Source organism: Narcine bancroftii, chromosome 6 (assembly GCF_036971445.1).
Source record: "Narcine bancroftii isolate sNarBan1 chromosome 6, sNarBan1.hap1, whole genome shotgun sequence".
NCBI classification, from domain to species: domain Eukaryota; kingdom Metazoa; phylum Chordata; class Chondrichthyes; order Torpediniformes; family Narcinidae; genus Narcine; species Narcine bancroftii.
In genome coordinates, this window is record NC_091474.1 from 142,060,602 (window position 1) to 142,086,709 (window position 26,108).

The following is a 26,108-nucleotide window of genomic DNA, read 5'->3' on the forward strand; positions in this document are numbered from 1 at the left end:
TATCCATCTGGGTCCTGGCACATGTGGGAGTATCTTGACCCCCCCCCACCTTTTCAACCAGCCAACAGGTAGGGCCCCCCCAGCTCTCCAGGGCATCAATCCCTTACCTCCACTACCTCGGCCAACCCGGCAGCCGACACACACACTCCCACCCTCCTGGCTCAACCAAGTACCACAGCTGGGTCAACTGAGATGGAGCAGCTACAGTCAACAGAGACCACCGCAGATGGGGGCTCACTGATCAAAACACCAAAGGAGGCCACCAGACAGACTGAACTTATCAGGTCACCTGACCGCAAAACACCCACTCCCAGGTCTTGTTTTAAAAGAGGGGGGTGAATGTGATGAAACCACTATTGTGTATGTAAATGATATGACCACAAGGGACGCTGGCCATCTCTTGCTAATATAAGCCTTCAGTTCCAGTAATGTTAATCTTTGTATAATTGATCGTCCATCAACTACCCTTCCATATAGGGCAGATTCTTCAGAAAAGGGAACAGCTGAATGTAGTCAAAATGAATCATTGCTCATAAAATGTAAAATGTGCTTTAATTATGTAATCATTATTATGCTTCATCATCCTGTTTATACTTTAACGACGTCTGTCTTGCAAAGTAGTAAAGAAAACATTTCAAGGGATTTGATAACTCAGCATAGGATCATATTAAATATATTAAAGGATTACTGGAAGGCAATTTCCTTCTTCTTGATTATAAATCTATGCAAAAGCAGATCATGGTGAAGGTCTAACTGCCAGATCAAATAGGTACACTTATACAAACTGTCATCCAACTCGAGATGTGAAAACTTCAAAAAAGTTCTGAAAATTATAGCAAAATGTTTGTTAAACTTTAATATGATTTTGCTCGCTTGGAACTGAAAAGAGAATGCACTTAGTCAACAATTTTAAAACCCAGAGTTTAGTCCTGGTCCTGCAGGAATGACTGTAGATTGATCGCGGGCATGAAAGAGAAAGGAAAGTAGGAAACCCAATAGAGTGAGGAAAACAAATTACTTTAACGTGTAGGGGCTGATGTAGCTTGGTGTTAAACCAAGAGTTGGTGAGTCACCCAAGAGGAATTGTAGCTTGTGCTGAGAAAATGGGAGAAACTTTGTGAATGTGTGGAAGGTATCAATGTGGGAAGCAAAAGTAAAATAGAATCGCATTCAGAGTGGCTCCTCTGGAATGTTTGGGAAGTTAACTGGAGAATATATTTTGAACAGAGTTAATAATTAGGGCATTTTACTGACTTTTATACTGCCGTTATAAACACATACATTTCTTATGTGTATATTTATACAGTAAAACCCCCTGTATCTGGCACCTATAGGGAGTGGTAAATGCTACATAACTGAATTTTCTGGTTGCTTGAGATTGTGTGTTGCATCTTAGGTGAATTAACTGCTAGTGGGTGCCAATTTTAAACTTCTGTATTTTTTACCTTTTATTTTCTGTGATTTTTTTTATTGCCAGTTATGTGAGGCTACTGGTTGCTTGAATTCCAGATAACAGGGGGGGGGGGGGGGTGTGTGTGTGTGTGTGTGTGTGTGTGTGTGTGTGTGTGTGTGTGTGTGTGTGTGTGTGTGTGTGTGTGTGTGTGTGTGTGTGTGTGTGTGTGTGTGTGTGTGTGCGTGCGTGAATGTGCCTTTTGCTGTTTGTAGTCTTAAGGTTTCATGGGAATGTGACCTTGCTGATTTTCTAGACAAGCAGGACATTCAGCTGAAAACTACCAAAAGTTCAGCAAGGAGAAAATAGACATAACAATGTAAATGCCTCAGTCCTGATGGCACTGTGAAAGCAGCAATGAATTGATGTGACGTGGATCAAGGTGAGGTCAGTGGGGACAGAGAAGTAAAAGGCTTTAAACAGATTGGCAGCAAGATTCAAAATTACTCCTGAAATACCAACTGCAGAAAATGTGTCAGGGAGTAACCTATCGAATACAGAAAGACCTGGATAGAGTGGATGTGGTGAGGATGCTTCCTGTGATGGGGGAGTCTGACCAGAGGGTATCGCCTCAGAATACAAAATGTCCCTTCAGAGTAGAGATAAGGAGGAATATTTCATTACCCAGGTGGTGGTGAGTTTCTGGAATTCATTGCAACTGTGGAGGCCAGGTCATTGACAATATTTAAAGCGGAGGTAGAATATGTTCTTCATCAAAAAGGGAATCAAAGGTTATGGGGAGAAGGCAGAAGAATGGGGTTGGAAAGGATAGTAAATCAGCCATGGTGAAAGGCGGGCACACAGCAGGCCAAATGCCCCAATTCTGATTTTATGTCTTATGATCTGATGCTAACTTCAACACTGCAGAAAATAAGATGATGCCATCAGCTGTCCTGGCAACAGGCTCCTTCCAGGCAATGACTGATCCCGGCCACAATTTCTGTCAGCTTATTCTTCACAGCTGCATCACTGATGCCACGGATGACATACTTCAGCATGCTGGTTAGTTCATTAAAATTAGTCTTTTGATGCCTTCCTGCGAGAGAGTCACACTATTTAACATGGATGTCACTCCAAGGATTTATCACTTCATCAGTTTACCTGGCCACATAAGCTGCAGAATCATGCTTCAGAATGTTCTTTCACTGAAAATGAAGCCACTTTAGAAGCACAGAGCACAATACTGATATGTTGGAAATATGATATAAAACTAAAACTGCTGAAAATACCCTTTGGGTCAGGTAACGTGCACTGAGAGAGAGGGAGAGAGGGTTGTCTAAAGTTAATATGTTAAACACTCATTTTGCTATTTTAAAAAAAAATCTTTGTTTCAACGTTAACATGATGAACAGTAGCTCAACCATAAAAAATCCAAATTCAACAATGAAATCAACAGCATCAGGATCATCTTCCGACGACTTACTTCATATTGTATGACCATTCTAATTTATTTTGCAATATTATCCCTTTACTCATTAATTTTGCCTGCCTTCTATTTTATCACAGAGAGTCCTCTTTGTTCTTACCCTGCCTTCTAACTTCTTTCATTCTTGAAAATCTGGTACTTAATGCCTCGTGTAGTGAAATCATTATATTGTAAAGCCATCATATCTGCCACCTATGGGGATTGGTTAGTGCTGGATAAATGAATTTTCCGGTTACTTGAGATTGTATGTTGCACGATTGGCCAACTAATGACAAGGCACGCCAATTTTAAACTTCATTTTTTTATTTTTATTAAATTTTCTCCAATTTTTTTTTTCCGGTTGCTTAAGGCTGACAGTTGCTTAAATTCCAAATAATAGGGGTTTTACTGTAGTGAAGCCAAAGCCACTGAATCTCGGAGTATAATGTACAACCCCCAAAATGTTGCTTCCTCACAAGTGCCAAAGGAAAATCTCCATTATACCTTCAACTGCTCTTAATTCTAATGACAGATCACCATTTTCTCTCTTCACAGATCCTGTCTGGCTTGCTGAGCATTTCCAGCATTTTCCTGAAATGGTCCATACAAATGAGTTTCCAGGGAGAATCCATGATATCCATGCAGAAATAAATAATGAATTCTGACCATGACCAAAGGTAGGGAAGAATTGAATCATCAGTTCTGTTGAATATTTGCGGTGCCAAACTGTTATTCTCTTGTTTAAGCTACAACGAAGAGGACCGTTGTTATATGTGGTAATTGTGCATTTGCTGTAACACAGCAGTGCCAAGGGACGAAATTATGTTTATTGTCATATACATTGTACAATATACATATACAATGAAAATCTTAACATGTAAATTAATCTATGATGAAGAACAAAAGACACATGATGTGTTTTGGTGAAATGATGTGCATGAAGTGACTTCACATAATAGGTTTTCCTAAACACAGAGTGTAATACTAAACCAGTGCTAGGATAGGACCACATTAAACATTAACTACACAGGCTCTTCAGAAGAAATCTGAAACCCCTAGTCATTCCCACCTTGTTTTTCAAGAATTGGCAGTTGATAATTTTACAAGGGCACAGCAAACTTTTAATGCATAGTGCAATTATTTCGTTGGGACAGAGATGGTTTAGATGCAGTATATGCTTTTAAGAAACTAAATTGCAAAGCTTTAAGCTCTTATTGAGACAATCAGGGGAAATGTAGCTTTGCATGATCAATCAAATCAATTTATTTCCAAATAGATTGAGATTTACAACATGGCTTGAAATATATAAAATATCAAGCACATGTGTGAAGAAACTGAGAGAATTTAATCTCACCTATTATTGTAATTTTGCTGAGACAGTACTTTTTTTAAATGGCATTTATTTTCATGTTTGCCTTCTTCCCAAGGGGAGTGAGAATGCTGAGCGACCAAACAGCTCACACTAATCATTTTAGCCTCTCGTATTCATGAAATAATATTTATTTGTATATATGGACACTTGTCCTGTCCATTTATTGTTCTTCTGTATCCGTGTTATGTCTGGTTGTGTATCTGTGTGTTTTGAACTGAGGACCAGAGAACGCTTTTTCATTGGGTTGCACTTGTGCAATCAGATGACTATAAATGACCTGCCTTGTGGGTTGCAAACCTCTCCCTGATCAGTTTGACGAGCTGGATATTACACCATTATAATGAATGTTTGTCTGCCGTAAAACAAACCAAGAGTCAGCATGAGCTTTGCCTGGTGCTGCTAACAATAACAATAAGACCTTTATTACTCAAACATTTGCAAGACTGTGAAAGGATTATTAGGAATGAAGATCATTGTCATATACATAAGTACAATGTACAGTTACATTCAAAGTCTTTTTTGCTGCAGTTTCTTTGGTACATTAAACATGCAAAACATAAGAAGAGAAAAGCATAGCCAAATATAGGTCCAAATCCATTTATAATTTTGCAGATGACACCACCATTGTAGGTTGGATCTCTAACAATGACAAAGTGGAGTACAGAGAGAGAGATAGAGGCTTGTTGCAAAGGCCTCTCCATCAATGTCAGCAAGACGAATGACTGTTTGTAGCCTTCTGGAGGAGAGGCAAAGAGCTCCTTACCCAGTCTGCATCAACGGAACAAAGATGGAGATAGAAGACTGTTTTAAATTCCTGGGGTAAGCATTTTGTCTGGTCCACCCACATTGACGTAATTTCCAAAAGGTGCACCAGCATCTCCACTTTCTTTGAAGCCTGAAGAAATTTGGCAGGTCACTTGCAGTCTTTAGCAACTTCTAAGGGTTATCCATTGAAAGCATCATGTCAGGATGCATCATTGCATGGTACAGGAAATGATCCATCAGGATTAGGGTTCATGAGCATACGATCACACACCAGCATATTCAAGGGCAGCTTCTTTCCTGTCTCGATCAAACTCCTGAAAAAGCCCATGGTGAAAATGATGTGGCCTTTGCTCCTCACCAAGTCATCTCTCTGTGGTTGTCCACTGTTCTATTTTTGTACTGTCTTGCTTGTACCATTTTTGAGATGCCTGCTGGTCTGGTTGCCAAAAAAAAACCCTCTATCACTGCATCTTAGTACATGGGACTTGAAAAGGAAGATTAAAAAAAACAAGCAAATAACTACATATTCACATTAGGTTGTAGTACAAAAATGAGATGTCAGATCTTTGGAGGTCTAGTGTTATGGGAAGTGTAGTCCACGAAGTTTCAAGAATTGATAGCTGCTGGGAAAAAAAAAATGTTCTTTCAACCTTTCTCTTAACTTTTGATATTTTTGGTGAAAAATTATATCAATTGGATCATGTACAGGTGAAATAACATTGGAGAAGTTTAGTAGTTTCAACTTCCTGGGTATCCCAGAGGACCTCTCCTGTGACCAGTGTAGGAGAACAGCTGTGAAGAAGGCACACCAACATTTTTTAATGAATCTGAAGGCACATCATTGGATAGCCTATCAAGCTATCAGAACACAATGCTATTACAGTGCCAGTGACCCAGATTCAAGTCTGGCCCTTGTAATGGAAGATTTAAATCGTGTTTTTTTACTTTTGCAGCCTTTGCTTCTGTGAGGCTGAGAACCTGCTTGTTTTTAGAATCAGCAGACATAAGCTAAATTTCACCGAGGGACCAGAGATGCTGTTATCTGACGAAAGGACATCTGTGTACCAAGAACATTTAATCTTCCTGCTTGTTTTGGTCACAGACTGTCAGAGGCCTAGCCTTGATGCAAAATAAACCATTGTATTCAAAGTGATAAGCTGAAAATTATGTTATTCGATAGAAGCCTAGCATGCTAGCTTGCTCGCTTATCTTTCTTGCTGTGCTGGGAATAGGTGCTTGGGTAAGCAGTTTTTGGGTAATATAAGCCATGGTCCCGCTGCTGAAGTTTGAGACTCTCCGAGAGGTGGCAACATCTCTCAGCAAGAAGAAAAACTTCTAGAGTCCAGCCAACGTCCCGGTCGGGGGAGGTGGAGAAGTTGCTACCGGCGCCCTGACAACCTACTACAAGTGTGCTGTCGTTGCCTTGCTTCGGCAGTTGGGACCAGTCGAAGCATTGATAAGTATAGTTGGGAAGGGCTTGCATATTGTAGTTTGAAATCAGCTTTTGAATTTGTAATAAACATTGGTATAATCTGAACTGCTCTCAGTGTGTGTGTCTATTTTCTTTCGGTAGCTCAAACACTGCGACCAGTCTAAAACGAACAAAATGAGAGGTATAAGTTTACCCAAGACAGCCCTGTATATAATAAGCATGCACACTCTCCTTATGCCTGTGTGGGTTTCCTCTGGGTACTCGGATTTCCTCCCGCTTTCCAAAAACATGAGGAATTTGTAGGTTGATGGCTGCATTTGGATGGCACAAGCTCATGGACCAGAAGGACCTGTTATCGAGCCGTGTCTTTCAATGGAAAAATAAATGAAAACTACTAAGTTTTAAAATTTAGTTGCATCACAGCCTGGTTTGTGAATTTGGGTTCCCAGGAAAGCAGAATGTGCAGAAAGTTGCAATCCATCACAGTCATTGACTTTCAGTCCACTCAGGAGATCTTGATGCATCATAGAAGATCACCATCAGCCTCTTCTCATTGCAACCTTCAAACAAAAGGTACAGAAGCCTGAAGTCCAGAAGCTCTAGGTTCATTATTTTTTTTTAATAGGTTGGAGGATAGAATATTACAGCAAAGGGACAGATCATTTTGCCTAGGCCTTTCTATCCATATTGCCTCAGTAGAAGAGACCTCCATTTGAATGCATCTGTGCCACTCTCCTGATTAGCAATGCAACACCTCCACCTCTTTTACCTCCTTCTCTATCCTTCCCTTGTCATAACACTACTACACTACTCTAGTAGCACAAAAGATTAATCTACACTGTTGTATCATCACATTGCTTTTGCCCTAACTGCAACTATGATTAATTCAGAAGGCTGGGAGACGACCCAAATATGACCACAGCAACAGCACAGAGACCGGCTCGGTGGCTGAAGGACTCACAGAGGCTGTGGGCTGCTGGAGACAGGCTCCTGGGAACCAGGTACTGGAATTGGAATTCAAGAAGGTGCCAAAGGCAAGAAGGGCCTTGGTCGCTGCTAATTGTATCAGAGGTTTGGACCTGGAGCTTGGGTTGACAATGGTTGAAACAGGAGTCAATGAAGTTGGAGGAACACTAGAGGAAAATCTACAGATATTCAGTGTCTCTGAAGAGACTCTCTTTGGCTTCTCTTTCTCTTATTTGTTAGTGGTGCCAGGCAAAGCTCAGATGACTCTTGGTTTGCCTTACTGCAGGTAAATATTCATGCATATAATATATATATATTTGGTATTATTACAAGACAATAAAAAAGAGTTTGAATCATGATCTTCATCTTTCATTTTAAATTTATTATCCTCTTTTGTGTAGAAGAACAATTTAATTTTTTTTTTAAATTAAGTTTTACATTTAGACTTGCAGCACGGTAACAGCCCATTTCAGCCCACAGTGCCGTGCCGCCCAATTAACCAGTAAACCCCCTTCCCCCCAGTACATTTCAAACAGTGGGAGGAAACTGGATCCCCTGGGGAAAACCCACACAGACATAGGGGATTCAAACCCATGTCATGATTGCAGGCGCTGCAAAGGCATTGCATTAACCGCTACACCAACCGAGCCACCCCGCTGTCTGTAATGTCATTCGCTGCTTGTTAATGTAATTTGCATACCTGTGTAGGTGCAGCATGCAAGAATTTCATTTCTTCTGCACATTGTACTCATGCATGCACTAATAAACTGTCATCATTATCATACTCCCAACAATGTCAACCAATAATTAGCTCTCCCTTATCTTCCCTGTATTGGAAAATAAAAATCAGGTTTGGTGTGCAATGAGTGGTTTATCGACCATTGCCAAAAAATGCCCCGGGGCTGATTAACACTATGATTATATATATTTCAAATAGATGCTTCTTTTCTTATATTTGCTCCCGTAATTGTTACTCCGTTTGCTAAATGGAACAGAGCTGTAAGAAAAATTAACAATGAAAGCAGCCCAGGCTGGAAATGCCCAACATGTTGTTAATATTTGAAAGGAGAAATTGATCAAAGACCAAAAAGACTCTGCCTGAATCTCCAAACCCTACTTCTTGCACTTTATCTGACAGGTCTGCTGGAACGTCCTCTTGATTTTACTGCTTCTTTCCAGGATTATCCATTTTCTCTGCACTCGCTAGAAATTCTCGCTCTAAGCATCTTCCTTATTAAGTCTAAACCATTATTTTTTGCACTGGTTTGTGACTGGTTCTATTTTTTTCGATCACAAACAAATGCCAACAAAAATTGATCCTTTCTGACAATTAGAAAAATTATTTGCAAGAAATACTGACAACGTTAGTGCAAATGTCACTTGGGTGAAATCTGCCAGCAATTCTGCTGACAACTATTTGAGAAAGATTTTCATGAGAGAGTTATAATTAATTAGTTGGCTGTCGAAACAACAGCTGCTCTGGTATAGTATTCCACTGCTCAATGCAAGAACAATTGGTCATGTTAGATTCACAAGAAGTGCTGAAATGATCAAGAATATGTCTTATTGTGCCCTGAGAAATAAAGTGATGTTTACCAATGTAAAAATTGTTACAGAAATCCCATCAAAGATATCTTCAGATTTTAGTTGTGTCTCGAGATTTTCTCAGTGGATGAGGAAGTGCGATCTTGCAGTAACTGAAAGCCAGATATATAATTGACAAAGTGCTGAAGAAACTCAACTATATTAGGAAGTAAAGGGTAACCAACTTTTTGGGTCTGAGCCCTTAGTCAAGGTATGAGCAAAAGTTGGGTGGGTGGGCACCAGAATAAAAAGTTGTGGGGGGGCGGGGTTTGTTGGGAGGAAGAGGAAAGGACCATAACCTAATAAGTAAGAGGCCTAGGCTCATACATTGACAAAGGGCTCAGGCCTAAAATATTGGCTTCCCTTTACCTCCTTTAAATGCTGCGAGACCTAGTGACACTGTTACGAGACCAGAGGACCCATAAACCCAGCAGCAATAGATATTCATCAAGACAAATGGTTACTTAAACAAAAGTTGCTTTTAATTATCTTTAAACATGAAAATAGAATCACACTTTAACTTATCACTATTAACTTAACTAACCTAACTTAAACCCCTTCTAATTCTTAGCGCACGTGTATGTAATGCGTGTTTAAGTTCAGAAAAGTTATTTGGTTCACAGTCCAATCTCACTTCTCATTCCTCCAAGTTCATTGGTTGCAGACAATTCTTATACTGTGCACAGAATTTAACATTTATAAAGTTCACGAGCTTTGCTGCTTGAAACGTAAATGGTTACCACTCAGGAAGGTTCTTGTTGGTTTTCAGAGAGAGACTTGTTGTTCCAGGACATCCACAACTGATTTACTTCCATCAGCCACTGTGGTGTTCTGTTGCTGAAACTTGCCCCTTCAGGGTTCTCCAGATGAGAATCTCTTTCTTTCAGGTCATCACAGAGTTAATTTTTGTTTCTCTTATTCCAAAGGAAACATTAGACAGCCAGTCCTCTCCTCTTGTATGAACCACAAGGGCTTTGACCAGGCCATCTTCTGAACAGGCTTTTCAGCTTGTCCTTTTCCAGTCCCAGCAACTTTTGCTGGCTGTAACACTGTCAAGTGATCTCTCTCTCTCTCTCTCTCTGACACTGAGAGAAAGTCTGTTTGACTCTCTCTGCTTGCAAAAAACCACATGATCCTCTCAGAACAGAGAGTTTTCTTACAAACATAGCAGCTCTGGCATGCTCTTTCATCTGTTGCCTTTGGTAAACAACAATGCATTAGTGAAGTCTCTTGAGGACTCTTCAAAAGCTCTTGCAAAAATGTGTAGCTGATATGTGTAGCATGGGGACGAGCTCCAGTATTTCAAATAAGATACGTTTTAAAGTGTTTGTATGTGACCCAAGGACCTCGCTGCCACGTCCCAGCTTGCTTGGCCACGGCACATGAACCGATGGTCAGAACACTTCCAATCTCTTTTCAGTGCCAACCGCTCAGTCCAAGATTCCGCCCTGCTCCAGCTCCCTCAACAGCCCCTAAGGCTAGAGCTGGATGAGGTCCTCACCCGGGATGAGACAATAAGGCAATTGAACAACTGAAAAGTGGCAAAGCAGCAGGTATGGATGGAATCCGCCCAGAGGTCTGGAAGGCTGGCGGCAAAACTCTGCATGACAAACTGCATGACTTTTTCAAGCTTTGTTGGGACCAAGGAAAACTGCCTCAGGACCTTCGTGATGCCATCATCATCACCCTGTACAAAAACAAAGGCGAGAAATCAGACTGCTCAAACTACAGGGGAATCACGCTGCTCTCCATTGCAGGCAAAATCTTCGCTAGGATTCTGCTAAATAGAATAATACCTAGTGTCGCCGAGAATATTCTCCCAGAATCACAGTGCGGCTTTCGCGCAAACAGAGGAACTACTGACATGGTCTTTGCCCTCAGACAGCTCCAAGAAAAGTGCAGAGAACAAAACAAAGGACTCTACATCACCTTTGTTGACCTCACCAAAGCCTTCGACACCGTGAGCAGGAAAGGGCTTTGGCAAATACTAGAGCGCATCGGATGCCCCCCCAAAGTTCCTCAACATGGTTGTCCAACTGCACGAAAACCAACAAGGTCGGGTCAGATACAGCAATGAGCTCTCTGATCTCTTCTCCATTAACAATGGCATGAAGCAAGGCTGCGTTCTCGCACCAACCCTCTTTTCAATCTTCTTCAGCATGATGCTGAACCAAGCCATGAAAGACCTCAACAATGAAGACGTTGTTTACATCCGGTACCGCACGAATGGCAGTCTCTTCAATCTGAGGCGCCTGCAAGCTCACACCAAGACACAAGAGAAACTTGTCCGTGAACTACTCTTTGCAGACGATGCCGCTTTAGTTGCCCATTCAGAGCCAGCTCTTCAGCGCTTGATGTCCTGTTTTGCGTAAACTGCCAAAATGTTTGGCCTGGAAGTCAGCCTGAAGAAAACTGAGGTCCTCCATCAGACAGCTCCCCACCATGACTATCAGCCCCCCCACATCTCCATCGGGCACACAAAACTCAAAACGGTCAACCAGTTTACCTATCTCGGCTGCACCATTTCATCAGATGCAAGGATCGACAATGAGATAGACAACAGACTCGCCAAGGCAAATAGCGCCTTTGGAAGACTACACAAAAGAGTCTGGAAAAACAACCAACTGAAAAACCTCACAAAGATAAGCGTATACAGAGCCGTTGTCATACCCACACTCCTGTTCGGCTCCGAATCATGGGTCCTCTACCGGCATCACCTACGGCTCCTAGAATGCTTCCACCAGCGTTGTCTCCGCTCCATCCTCAACATTCATTGGAGCGACTTCATCCCTAACATCGAAGTACTCGAGATGGCAGAGGCCGACAGCATCGAGTCCACGCTGCTGAAGATCCAGCTGCGCTGGGTGGCTCACTTCTCCAGAATGGAGGACCATCGCCTTCCCAAGATCATGTTATATGGCGAGCTCTCCACTGGCCACCGTGACAGAGGTGCACCAAAGAAGAAGTACAAGGACTGCCTAAAGAAATCTCTTGGTGCCTGCCACATTGACCACCGCCAGTGGGCTGATATCGCCTCAAACCGTACATCTTGGCGCCTCACAGTTCAGCGGGCAGCAACCTCCTTTGAAGAAGACCGCAAAGCCCACCTCACTGACAAAAGACAAAGGAGGAAAAAAACCAACACCCAACCCCAACCAACAAATTTTCCCCTGCAATCGCTGCAACCGTGTCTGCCTGTCCTGCATCGGACTTGTCAGCCACAAACGAGCCTGCAGCTGATGTGGACATTTACCCCCTCCATAAATCTTCGTCCGCAAAGCCAAGCCAAAGAAAGATGTGACCTATTCTAACAAACCTTTCCCAAGTTATCTCCAAAAAAAATCTATATAAATATACACTCTGTCTCACCACTATCATACACTACTAAGTGACAATCAATTTAATACTAGCGATGCACTTTCACTTGAGAGGCAAAATAACAATTGCAAGTATGGTTTGCAACGTAGAGGGTTCCATAAAACTAGAAACCGAAGTAAGCCATTCACCTCCATTAACCTGTTCATCACTGACTTTCATCAACCTGTAAGGTTAACTTTGTTTTTCTCTCTCACTGTTGCTGTCTGATCTGCCTGGTACCTCTAACAGTTCCTCTGCTCCACCTAAACCATCTCCATCCAAACCTTTAACTCACCTGCCTATCAAATATCAATCAATCTCAATTTTAAACATTTTGATTGATCCAGCATAATTGGCTTTTGATAGGAGCTATTTCTTTGTTTCTTGACCATTTATGTGAACAAGAAGAGTCAATAGTGCAGTGCTATTATCGTTGGATTAGTAATCCAGATATTCAAGGCGGATTCCTGGGTACCAGGCTTTGAATCCGAGCACAACAGATAGAGATAAAATTGCAGAATCTGAATTCTGTAATGTAAGGGCAGCACAATTGGTGCAGGACGACATGGTTGGCATAGCAGTTAGCACAACGCCTTTACAGCGCCAGCGATCAGGACTGGACTTGGGTTTGAATCCTGCACTGGCTATAAGGAGTATGTACCTTCTCCCTGTGTCTGCGTGGGTTTTTTGTCCCAGGGGCTCCAGTTTCCTCCCACCTTTCAAAATGTATCAGGGGTGTAGGTTAATGGGGTGTAAATTGGACTTGTGGGCCAAAATAGCCTGTTGCCATGCTTTATGTCTACATTAAAATTAATTCTGCTCTTAAGTGCTTGCCAATTGGAGAAGCTCAGCTGGTTGAGCAGCATAAGTGGGAGATGAAGAATGGTCAACAATTTAGGCCGGAACCATTTTCAGTGAAATGTCAACCATTCTTTTTCTCTCACCGTTTCTGCTTGACCTACTGATTTCCTCCATTAGATTGGGTTTTTGTTCAAATTACACGATCTTTGATCTCTTGTGTCTCCACATAGAAATGAAATCAAGTAGATCATCCAGAATCAAGCTGGGCACCAGATATTACAACTGTAAAAAGTGCCCTGTTGACCATGTAAATTCTTTCCTGTCAACATTGGGGAGGCTTGTGTCAAAATAGAAAGAGTTGCCTCAAGATTATTCAAGCAACAACTAAGCATAGTCATACTCAACTGTCACTCCTTGAAGTTAACGTCCATCTGATGACAATATCATCAATGAGATTCTTCTATGGATGGGGAAAATGGCAAAAAGTGGGGTAAGCAAATGGGTAGATGGTGAAGTGGTGTTCTCCTTCTGTTGGTTTTGCAGAACCTCAGTGTGTTCTTGACACATGGCCTTCAGGTTCTCTGTACAACTCTGACTGTTCTTTTTCTCGACTGAGCAGTCATGAGCCAGGGATTCCCAGGAGTAGGGACATTGCATTTCTTCAATTAGAGATTGAGCGCTACCTAGAATCTTTACATCTCCATTTAATGACCTCATCCCTTGAACCAGGAACTTTTAATATACGGTGATTCACCTCTCATTTTCGGTTGAATATAACAATGTTATTTGCCAGAGAAAAATTCAAACTTCTTGTAGTAAATGCCTAACAGGACCAGGAAAACAATTGTCTAGATGTAGTGAATCCTTGCATTATTTGAAGTTTGGTGGAAGTGATTCCACCAAGCAGGATATATTTTGCAAGATCTAATTAAAAGGAAAGTTTTCTATCAGTGGCACTATTAAGGCCTGTCCTGAAACAAACCTAGCCAGCATTATTGTGAACCAACTGCCCTTATGTTTCACTTTATGATCATTCAATTAATTCATTTTAGCCTCCTCATCTGCAGCTTTGTACAGGAAGCCAGGGGAAGTGGAAAGCTGATCAAAATCACTTGTGTTCACAGTCAAAATTAAGCATTGACATATGGAGACAAATTTTACATTTGTCAAAATGAAAAATGAAATTTCGATATGCATTATCTTGGTGAATGCAGTAAGGAGTGAGATGTCTGTTTATTATAAACAAGGGGAGGAGAAGCCCAGTACCTCTTCAGTGGATTGCAGTATGGTAGTCTTCAACTGATCCCAGAGGGTTTCAGGGGACGGGTCCGTGAGGCGGGTTGCATCGTCGAGCTTTGCTTTGAGGTTTGCCTGGAAGTTTCCTCTCGCTTCGTCTGACTGCAGGTTTCCAACATTGAACCTCTTTCTGGGCATTAACAATGGCGTGAAGCAAGGCTGTGTTCTCGCACCAACCCTCTTTTCAATCTTCTTCAGCATGATGCTGAACCAAGCCATGAAAGACCCCAACAATGAAGACGCTGTTTACATCCGGTACCGCACGGATGGCAGTCTCTTCAATCTGAGGCACCTGCAAGCTCACACCAAGACACAAGAGAAACTTGTCCGTGAACTACTCTTTGCAGACGATGCCGCTTTAGTTGCCCATTCAGAGCCAGCTCTTCAGCGCTTGACGTCCTGCTTTGCGGAAACTGCCAAAGTGTTTGGCCTGGAAGTCAGCCTGAAGAAAACTGAGGTCCTCCATCAGCCAGCTCCCCACCATGACTACCAGCCCCCCCACATCTCCATCGGGCACACAAAACTCAAAACGGTCAACCAGTTTACCTATCTCGGCTGCACCATATCATCAGATGCAAGGATCGACAATGAGATAGACAACAGACTCGCCAAGGCAAATAGCGCCTTTGGAAGACTACACAAAAGAGTCTGGAAAAACAACCAACTGAAAAACCTCACAAAGATAAGCGTATACAGAGCCGTTGTCATACGCACACTCCTGTTCGGCTCCGAATCATGGGTCCTCTACCGGCATCACCTACGGCTCCTAGAACGCTTCCACCAGCGTTGTCTCCGCTCCATCCTCAACATCCATTGGAGCGCTTTCATCCCTAATGTCGAAGTACTCGAGATGGCAGAGGTCGACAGCATCGAGTCCACGCTGCTGAAGATCCAGCTGCGCTGGGTGGGTCACGTCTCCAGAATGGAGGACCATCGCCTTCCCGAGATCGTGTTATATGGCGAGCTCTCCACTGGCCACCGTGACAGAGGTGCACCAAAGAAAAGGTACAAGGACTGCCTAAAGAAATCTCTTGGTGCCTGCCACATTGACCACCGCCAGTGGGCTGATATCGCCTCAAACCGTGCATCTTGGCACCTCACAGTTTGGCGGGCAGCAACCTCCTTTGAAGAAGACCGCAAAGCCTACCTCACTGACAAAAGGCAAAGGAGGAAAAACCCAACACCCAACCCCCACCAACCATTTTTCCCCTGCAGCCGCTGCAACCGTGTCTGCCTGTCCCGCATCGGACTTGTCAGCCACAAACGAGCCTGCAGCTGACGTGGACTTTTACCCCCTCCATAAATCTTCGTCCGCGAAGCCAAGCCAAAAAAAGAAATAAACAAGGGGAAAGGAAACCTGATATTCAGAGAAAGTGAGTGGAAAAAATTCATTGGGCAAATGGAGTGTGTAGATGTGAAATGTACAGAAAGAACCCAGTTACCTCGTCACTTGAAAATCAATGGAAGGTTGGTGATCTTGGAAGCTTGGTGCTGCAGGGTATATGTGAAACCATTTGAAAATATGGAAAAACTGGCATCATGGACATCGTGATCCATTCAATCTCTTCCATGCAAATATGTTGTTCAACGCTTCATAATACATCCACTAGGCACCTATTAGCTCTATCTATTCCCTGCTGACTGTGAGATGGAGGGGAAGTGGGGTGGTGAAAGAATAGATGGAAACCCAAGCCAAATAGCAGGATTTGTCTTGAACCCCTTTTATTCATGGATGATTGAAACTTCCAAGGCTCACATTGGCCATGAATAATATGAGGGCAGTATCTGTCCTCTGAGTGAAATCTGAACTAGGTCTGACCCTTGTCTGAACCATTGAAGTGATTCAGTTCTCACCATTTCACCCGTGTCCCTCAACAGCTTCAACAGATACACCATTGAGTGTGTTCCATCATGATACATTACTGCAGGATATTAGACTGCAGTTTCTTGCCATCCTCAACAAGAATACAGGACCAAGTGTCCACTCGCAAGGCAATAGTCAAGTACATAATAATAACATCTGCAGGCTCATTTCTTCCTTTGTAGAATTTATGAAAGTCTGTGCACCCCATAAATGCAAGCCTACTGACCTCTCAAAGCTGCCTAGTCAGATGACAATCCCCTTCACCTCATTCCACATGTTGCTTGCCAGTTCGTGTCTCACCCCTCCCCTTCACCATTGTATATTGACTATCTAAATGGGAGGGGGGAACATCACGTGGTGCCATGAGGAGCAGCACGCACCCTAACAATGGGATTAATTTTAAAAAGTGCATTTTAAGAAAAGTTTTTTCTATAAAAACTGCTTTAAAGTTAAGAAAATGTTGCCAAAGAAAGAAAAGATTAATCTAAATCAACACCTACTAAAAAATTAGTAGATAAGAAGAAGAAAAAGGTTGGGCCTACCTTAACAATGAAGCTGGCCACTGAAGTTCCTTCTGGATCCGCCAGCGAGGACCTTCCTCCAGAGCCTTCTTAGTGGCGTCCTGTAAAGATGGCATTCTTGCGCATGCACAGTGCAGAAGAAAAAAAAAGTTGGGGAAAAAATTCAGCGTCTCTTCTGAACAAGAAGGAGATTCAGCTCCAGTGGAAGAGGCTTCAGAAGAATATGAGAGTGCAGAAAAAATGTCAAGTTCAGAAGAGGAGCAGTCTAGAGGCTTTTAAAAAGGAAATGAATGTTTGAGGCAAAAATAGATGAACTTCAAATAAAATTTAATTTGTCTTTGCAAAATAATTTTAAATTGTTGTTTGAAGAATTGAAGCAAGTTAAAGCAGATTTGACAGTTCAAGTGGATAATGCATTAAAGACGATAAATAACATTTCACAGAGTTGATACTTTGGAAAGTAAGATTCAAGATGTTCGAGAAGAGGTGCAACGTATTGAAGAGAGATCTAATACATCTGAAGATACGATAACTAGTTTGATTTTAATAAATGAAAAACGGAGAAAGTTGATATTTTGGAAAATTACAGTAGAACATTAAAATAGTGGGATTGTCTGAACGTAAAGAAATAGAGGATGTGATTTGTTTTCTTTCAATAATGGATACCGAAGATATTTGGAAAGGAACATTCTGAAGACAAGATTTTAATTGAGAGTTCATAGAGATCTGAGACCAAAGCCATGCCCAAGTCAGAGACCTCGATCTACCAGGATAGAGATTTTTGAACTACCAGGATAGAGAGAGGCTTCTAGGTTTGGCAATGAGACGGAGGGGAAGTGGGGTGGTGAAAGAATAGATGGACCATTGAACTTTAAAGGGGATAAGATTTTATTTATTCAGACTATCTAAATTATCATTCCTTCTGCAGTGTCTCAACCCAAAGGTTGACTATCTCTTTTTCTCCATACATGCTGCCTGGCCTGCTGAGTTCCTCAAGCTGATTGTTTATTTTGCTCCAGATTCCACCATTTTCATTCTCTTATGTCTCCATGAATCTCTCCTCATCAGACAATCTTCTCAATCCAGGAATCAATTTGGTCAGCATCTTACATTTCCCAGATGCAATAATACCCTTTTCTTTATCAAGATGGCACCTGGTTTAGATTATGCCTCCAGGAGTGGATGAGCAAATTTTGTACAACATGGATTGTTCCTTTGTCTTGTGATTATTTCTTTGAATTTCTATGATTCTGCTCTTGGTCAAACTGAATTACTGGCTTGGTTAGGTACCATTAGATTTGACCTCCTTTCCTTTACTAATATCCGAGAAAGGACTTTGACTGCAGTTGTCACCAGCCTGTGCACAATTAAAATATATAGTTCTGCATGATTTACAATGATGAAGATCTAAGGTCTCAACTTGGGTATTCAGCAGAATGGTGCTTCAGAAATCACAAGGAAAGGTTTTCAAGAACATAAGAAACAGGAGTATGCGTAGAGTTGCCACCTTTTGGTCTTACCCCGGTGGGTTTAACCTTGGCAGCATTAATATTTCAAGTCATTTTGCATCCTGGTACAATTTGCTCATTGTTATTGGGTCCAATCTTGTGGACTTTACCCCTCTGCCTGCTGTTAGTAGCTATAGTTAATCCCTGGCCATGTTTGTCCAGTCCAGAAGTGAAGAGCTAATCTCAATAAGTTTTTGCAGCTTACAGCCTTGACGCTGCAAATGAATATTGATCATTTTCAGGATACTTTATTAAATATAAACAATTCAATCATTAATTTTATGTTCAAAATTATGAATTGAAGAAAGTTGATTAAAAATATCTCAAAACATTTTCTTGAACATATTAAGTGGTGATAATTAAAAAAAAGTTCACCTTTCCCTTTGCCCCTGATATTTTTCCCAACAATCCTCAATAAAAAAAAATCATCACTTATGTTTGACAACATATGCATGGTGTTACAGAGTTCTGTGTTGTGTATTGGCCTATGTGTTTTGTGGTTTTATGTTAAAAAGTGACAGTTGCCTTAGAGAGCCAAGGTAAAGGTGGACTGCTGAGAAAGTGGGAGATGGACTGAGCATGTACAGAAAATGATCTAAAAATTTCTGGACTTAGACAATAAACCACCACTGGGTGGTGCTGTGGAGTGGAAGGAGGCCCAGAGCATGAATCATGGTCTGGTGGACAGTTTAGAATGTTGGGATTTCAAAAAGGATGTACAGATGTACATTCCGAAGGCAGACAAAGACAGTTGTTCCTCTCTCTGCAAGCAACATGAGACAACTTCAAATTTTGTGCACTCTCTCTCTTTCTCTCTCTCTCTCTCTCTCTCTCTCTCTCTCTCTCTCTCTCTCTCTCTCTCTCTCTCTCTCTCTCTCTCTCTCTCTCTCTCACACACAAAGATCTTTTGGCTTCAGTTTACCAAACAAACTGAATTTTGTTTATGATCTTTGCTTCTGTTGAGATCGAATTTTTGTGAGTCTTGTGTGTTTTGTGTTTGTTTTGTGTCTAAGTTTTTCTGTGGGCTGGTCAGAAATATAACTTAGACTTTAATTACATATGTTATATTTAGGCTGGGGAATTTATTAGTTTTACACTGTTATAGAAATTTGCATAGTAACCAGTGGGCATTGTTATAAAAGGGGGGGTGGATTTTGAATTAAAGTTTGAAGGTGAATTTTTTGTTCATAAAGTAATTGTTCATCTTTAACCCTGTGTGATATGCCTTCTTTGTGGTTGCTGGTTTGATCTTGTAACACATGAAAGTTCAAAATGTATCTCTATTTAAATTGCTAAACAAAAGTAGACAGTATGATCTATCCCTTTCAACTCTGGAAATGTGTCTTGTGCAATATAGGTCTTTCTGTGTGTTTGATGACTGCATGTTCTTAACATGTCCCTGAAACATTATATTAAGACATACAGCACAGTAACAGGCCCTTTCAGCTCACAAGCCCCTGCAGCCCAATTACACCCAATTGACCTACAACCCCCGGTACGTTTTGAAGCGTGGGAGGGAGCTGGAGCCGCTGGGGAAAATCCACACAGAATGTACCAACTCTTTAAGACAGCATGGGATTCAAACCCCACTCCCGATCCCTGGCACGGTAACAGTGTTGCACTAATAGCTATGCTAACCGTGCCACCCTCTGCTTCATATTTGCTTCTAAGCTATCTAGTAATGTCACAATCAGAGTTGTATTACACAAAAATAGGCTTTTTGATGCAACATCTATGCCAGCCAGGTTTTCTAGCTGAGCAAGTCCCATTTCAATTGAATTTGGCCTATATCCCTCTTAATTATTTCCAACCAAGTACCTGTCTCAATGTCTATTAGATACTGCAATTGCATCTGCCTCCACAATTTCCTCTGGCAGCTCACTTCATATAGACCTTCTGTATGGAAAAAGTTGCTCTTAAGGTCCATTTTAAATCTTTCCTCTCTAAGTTTTAGCCTATGCCCTCTGGTTACTCTGGGAAAAGACTGTGATCATTCACCTCATCGACACCCCTTGGTAAGACTCCTGCTCCAGGGAAATAAAGTCCCATTTTATAAAGCCTTTCATCATAACTCAAGCCCTTGAATCCTGGTTGCATCCTGATAAATCTTTTTGATATTCTTTCCACTTAATGACATTCTTCCTACAATTGCGTGGCCTCAACTCCATACAGTACATCAATGTAGTCTCACCAACATCTGATGCAGTTGAAACTTTGCACCTTAACTCTTGTACTCAATGCCCTTACCAACACTTTCTTTACCTCTGTCTACCTGTGTCACCACTTTCAGTGAACCATGTACCTGTACCCAAGATCTTCTCATTCTGCAACCCATTTCACTGCCATTCATAATAAAAGTGCTGTGTGATTTGACTCTCTATAATGCATCACTTCTCACTTATCTGAGTAAAAATGTATCTGCCTTTTCTCATCTTATAAACTAAGACGAACATAGACCCTCAGAATACTTGATCATTATTGAATGCAATTTATTCAGTACTGAGAGAATGCAGCAAGATCAGAAATATAATTTTTCATTTAACATGTCAAACCAAGTTTTCATCTTCCGTTTTAAGAAGACACAAAAGATCCCGTGACAATTTTCAAAGTTCTTCTGTAACTTAGCCAACATCAATGAAAACAGTTTAATTTATCATTATTCTAATTAGCCATTTTCAGTCCTTGCTAAATACAAATTTCAGAGGGGATTACAACGTGAGTCTGCTTCATAAGCAATCTACCTATAGAGTTTTGGGATGTTTTGAGGTCATGGGAGGGTGAGGTAGGTGTATTTTTTTTCTGTTTTACCTTTGTGCATGCACACGCGGATGCGCGCGCGCACACACACACACACACACACACACACACACACACACACACACACACACACACACACACACACACACACACACACACACACACGGCTAAACACTCAAATAAGTTACAATAGAGAAAATTATTTCAATCAGTGCTTTTTCTCAGTTTCTAAAATGTTGAATTCCAAAAGTAAAGCTTCAAAAGTTTTTCAAATACCATCAAAACATCAAATTACCTTCAATTTGAAAGCCTTCTTGAAAGTGTTTGCTTTAAAGCCTCAGCCTCTCCCAAAAGCTATGTTTGAACTTGATACTTCTACCCTGGGATCTGTCCTCATGAGCTGACTTTGAATTGTTATGTTTGCTGAGGGAAAAAAGAAAAATTATTAGTGCTTTTAATGAATCAGAAGTTGATTTCTTTGAACTTGATTTTATATTTCTGGATGTGCATGAAGCAAAGAGAAATGTGTGTGAATGTGCACATTTACTTCGACTTCCTTTAATTGGACTTCAATGAAAATAAAATGAAAGTCATCAGTCCTCAACCCAATAGTCTGAAAGGGATATTATTCAGAGAAGCCCTGAAGTCATTTAGTTGTCTTTAAGTGATTTTTTTGAAGCTCGGTGGCCTTTCAGATGCAGTTTTTGATGTTCCCAAAGACAGAAAACTCAACATTGATCAGTAATTTTGTTAAATAATACAATATTTAACAGAACTTAGAATGTTAAAATGTGCCCTGAAAACATCTGTAGATACTATAAATGTCCTCATTAATGCCAGAAAGAGTAAAATTTCCTTGGCAGGGAGGGTAATTCACTAAACCTTGCAGCCCATTTTGCCTGTACAAGCTCTTTAAAAAAGCTAATTGAAGTTCCAGTTCATGCTAGTGAGAAATCTGTACTCACCAGTATGGTAACTCAGCGTTATATAGTGACAGACCCACGCCCATCATCACTGTACCTCAGTGTGGAGAGCTGGTCATTGAGCTAGACCTGGACAGGAAAGAAAGAATATTTTAAAAAAGTTAAATATACATATTAAAATCTAATCAATATAAATTGAAATGTAATATTCCGAGTATAACAACCACTTATTAATAAAAAAATATAATTATCATGCAAAACATATGTATTTTTTTCCATTATTAAACAATATTTCATCTCATTATACCATCTATTAATATCAATCATATTTGTATCTTTCCACGTACTAGCAATATATTTCACTACAGATAAAGCTAAATATACAAAAGCAAGCTGTACACTCTTACATGAGATAAGCTTTCAAATGTACATGAGAATGAACTAGTCTATTAATGCATGAGTATCGCATTCAATGTGTGATTCTTGACATGTGATTCTACATTATAAATTCCTAGTGGTGAAATTTTAGTTTTTATCACTAGAGAAGCATACAAATGAGATTAATTAGTTTGACAACTTTCTCCTCATTTCTGTAAACAAAAACATCTTGAATTTTTGAACAGGTAAGAAAAATATGTTCACTGCTTGACCTGAAATGCTAACTGTGTTTTTCTCCACAAATGTTGGTTCCGCTGCATAGAAGTTGCAGCAATTTCTATTTTGTCTCACATGGTTAACAAAAAAGGTTGGATTGGCGGGGGGGGGGGGGGGGGGTGGGCGAAGAGAGGAGAGATGTTAATGAGTGAGGCGAAGAGAAAATGGATGTGCCAAAAGTGCAGGGAAACTTCAATCATTGATGTAGCTATGAGGGGAATCAATAAGGGCCATGCTTTTATCCATTTCTCAACACTCCAGACTCCAGAGAGAAAGAGGCAGAAGAGGGAGAAAACTATAAAGGAACTGAGAAAATGTTAAAAGGAAGGAAACTGGAAAGACTATGTAATTTAAACTTTAAGAGAATTAGGATATGAAGATGATTGACATAAGAACCAAAAGTGATCTGAAGAATGTAATTTTGTATTATACAAAGACAAGCTGGGACCTGAAGTAAACTGCTAATGGATAGTAATGGTGGGAGATTTAATTGTACTTTTCAAAAGGGAGATAAATAACTATCTAAAAGGAAGGAATTGCCAGGGCTACTGCAAACCTAGCACACCAAATGTCCTCTTGTGCTGTTATTATCTCATAAGCCTCATGTTGGTGGCTCACTGAAAATGCTGAAAAAGCCTCTGCATCTGAAAATACCTTTCCCTGTTTGTCCACACATATATCTAGGAACATCGATACAACCTTAAGGTTTGTGTGTTTCATCAATCCATGATGTACTCGGGTATTGCTTCTTTGAAATATAGATACATCCATTATTTTGCTAATTCATTCCGCGATGTCCTTGACATCTCACTCAAAGCATCACAGGCAAACAAAATAAACAACTTGCTAGAAATTTACACAGTCCATTTACTGCAATAAACATCCAGTACTGCTGCACGTCTATCCTACCTTCAGCTGTCTTACAGAGATCTTGCTGTCTTGAGATCATTGTTGCAAAAAATTCAAATGTTAATCTATTGATTGAGCATCTTTTTTCTTACAACTTTTATTGCTAATTTGTTGGAATTAGTCTACTTAATATTCCACCTGATGGGACAGATTTTTTTATAACTTTTTATTTTTCACACTGTGAACCATATCAACCAAAATATGTATAAACGTTTCATTAAATTTACACAGTGGCATTTTCTCCCTTTTTTCCCCCTTTCCCTCCCCCCACTTCCCACCCCCCTCCAAAACCCATAAATATTCAACCTATACAACACAGTAAAACCATAAGACAATATGTTCACACAAAGGAAAATAAACAAGAAAAATGCGTCATCTATTTGTTACACACAGAATCTATTCGTTTTGTTTTCTTATTTTCATTTTAGGTGATGGAGGTCCTAGGCAAGCTCTCCCTGTTATGTTCCATGTATGGTTCCCAAATTTGTTCAAACAATGTGACTTCATTTTTTAAATTGTATGTTATTTTTTCCAATGGAATACAATTATTCATTTCCATGTACCATTGCTGTATTCTCATGCTCTCTTCCATTTTCCAAGTTGACATTATGCATTTTTTTGCTACTCCTAGAGCTATCATAATGAATTTTTTTTGTGCTTTATCCAATTTAAAAAAATCTTTCCCTGATTCTGTGTTTATTTCAAAATATGTTTTAATTTGGCATTCAGTAAATTCTCCAAATTCCTGCCCTTTAAGTAGCATGGAGTTTAACCTCCATCTATATGTTCTTGGTGGGATGTCCTCCAGTTCTATTGCTAATAACACGGGTGAATGATCTGATAGTAATCTAGCTTTATATTTTCCTAACTCTCCCTTGAATATGGGCCGACAACAAAAACATATCAATCCTTGAGTATGTTTTGTGCCTACTTGAATAATATGAATATTCTTTCTCTCTCTCTTAAATATCCATAAGTTTCATTTCTTGCATTGATTTAACCATAAATTTGGCTACCTTATTCTTTTTGCTTGTCTTTTGCCCAGTTTTTTCCATCACTGGATCCAAATTGAGGTTAAAATCCCCTTCTATCGATATATTGTGTGCCTGCAATCTTAAAAAAAATATCCTGCATAAACTTTTGAACCTCCTCATTAGGTGCATATATATTGAGCAAATTCCAAAATTCTGAGTATATCTGACACTTTATCATTACATACCTCCCTGCTGGATCTATTATTTCCTCCTTTCTTTTAATTGGTACATTTTTGTTAACTAATATAGCTACACTTCTAGCTTTTGAATTATATGATGCTGCCGCTACGTGTCCTACCCAGTCTCTCTTTAATTTGTTATGTTCCACTTCAGTTAGATGCATTTCCTGCACAAATGCTATATCTATTTTTCCCTTCTTCAATAAATTTAGTAGCCTCTTCCTTTTAATTTGGTTATGTATTCTATTAATGATTATAGTCATATAGTTCAACGTGGCAATCTTATATCTTGCTTACATCTCTTTTCCACCTCCTTGCCACCTCCATCCCCCTTTTGCCCATTTTCATCTCTTAGTTTTCCCTTATTAAATTCAATGTACGACAACACATTTAAAACATAAAATACCCCAACAGTTCCCACACCCAATAATACCATAACCCCAAATGCTCCCCCATCTCTGAGTTTCCCCTTATCCCTTGACGGGCAACCACAACTCCCCTTTCCATTTGGATTGCGATCTTATTCGCAAGTGTCAACTGATTTTGCAGCGACGGTTATTCCCACTCTCCCCAGCCCTCCCCAGAAAACTTTTTTTTAAAACACATTTAACAAAGCTCTCTTTCCCCCCCCCCCTTACTTCCTTCCCTTCTCTTTTCCCTCTTTAGTTCTTTACATATACAATGTTTTTACATCTTTATATATACTTTATCTCCATTCTTCATTCTTGTTACATCTCTTCATCTGTCCTGCAAACGTTCTGCAAATTCTTGTGCTTCCTCCAGGACCAAGAACAGTCTGTTTTGCTCCCCATCTATAAATATTTTAAGCACAGCTGGATATCTTAACATGAATTTGTAATCTTTTTTCATAAAATCGCTTTCGCTGTATTAAACTCCTTCCTCCTCTTTAAGAGTTCAAAAAAATTTTTTGACCCTTGTATTCCAGTGGCTTATTATCTTCTCTAACTTTATTCCTTACTCACTCCAGTGTATTTTCTCTTGTCGTATATCTCAAAAATTTTACTAAGATGGATCTTGGTTTTTGATGTGTCTGTGGTTTTGGAGCTAGTGCTCTGTGTGCCCTTTCTATTTCCATTTCTTACTGAATTTCTGTCATTCCCTAGACCTTCGAGATCCATCCTTTTATAAATTCCTTCATGTCTGTGCCTTCTTCACCCTCTTTCAGGCCCACTATTTTTATGTTGTTTCACCTACTATAATTTTCCAACATATCAATTTTCTGAGATAACAACTCTTGTGTCTCTTTAATTTTTTTGTCACTTTCTTCCAATTTTTCTCTTGTCATTTACTTCCATTTCTACACCCGTTTC

At 40.3% G+C, this 26,108-nt stretch overlaps 1 long non-coding RNA gene across 1 annotated transcript in view; it reads left to right on the forward strand.

The window, feature by feature from the left end:
* Positions 1 to 26,108, forward strand: part of LOC138736542 (uncharacterized) — a 492,063-nt gene that overhangs the window by 459,037 nt on the left and 6,918 nt on the right. The window contains exon 6 of the long non-coding RNA XR_011340380.1: positions 3,411 to 3,532. This is a non-coding gene — a long non-coding RNA (uncharacterized lncRNA). The remainder of the gene's footprint in view (positions 1 to 3,410; positions 3,533 to 26,108) is intronic.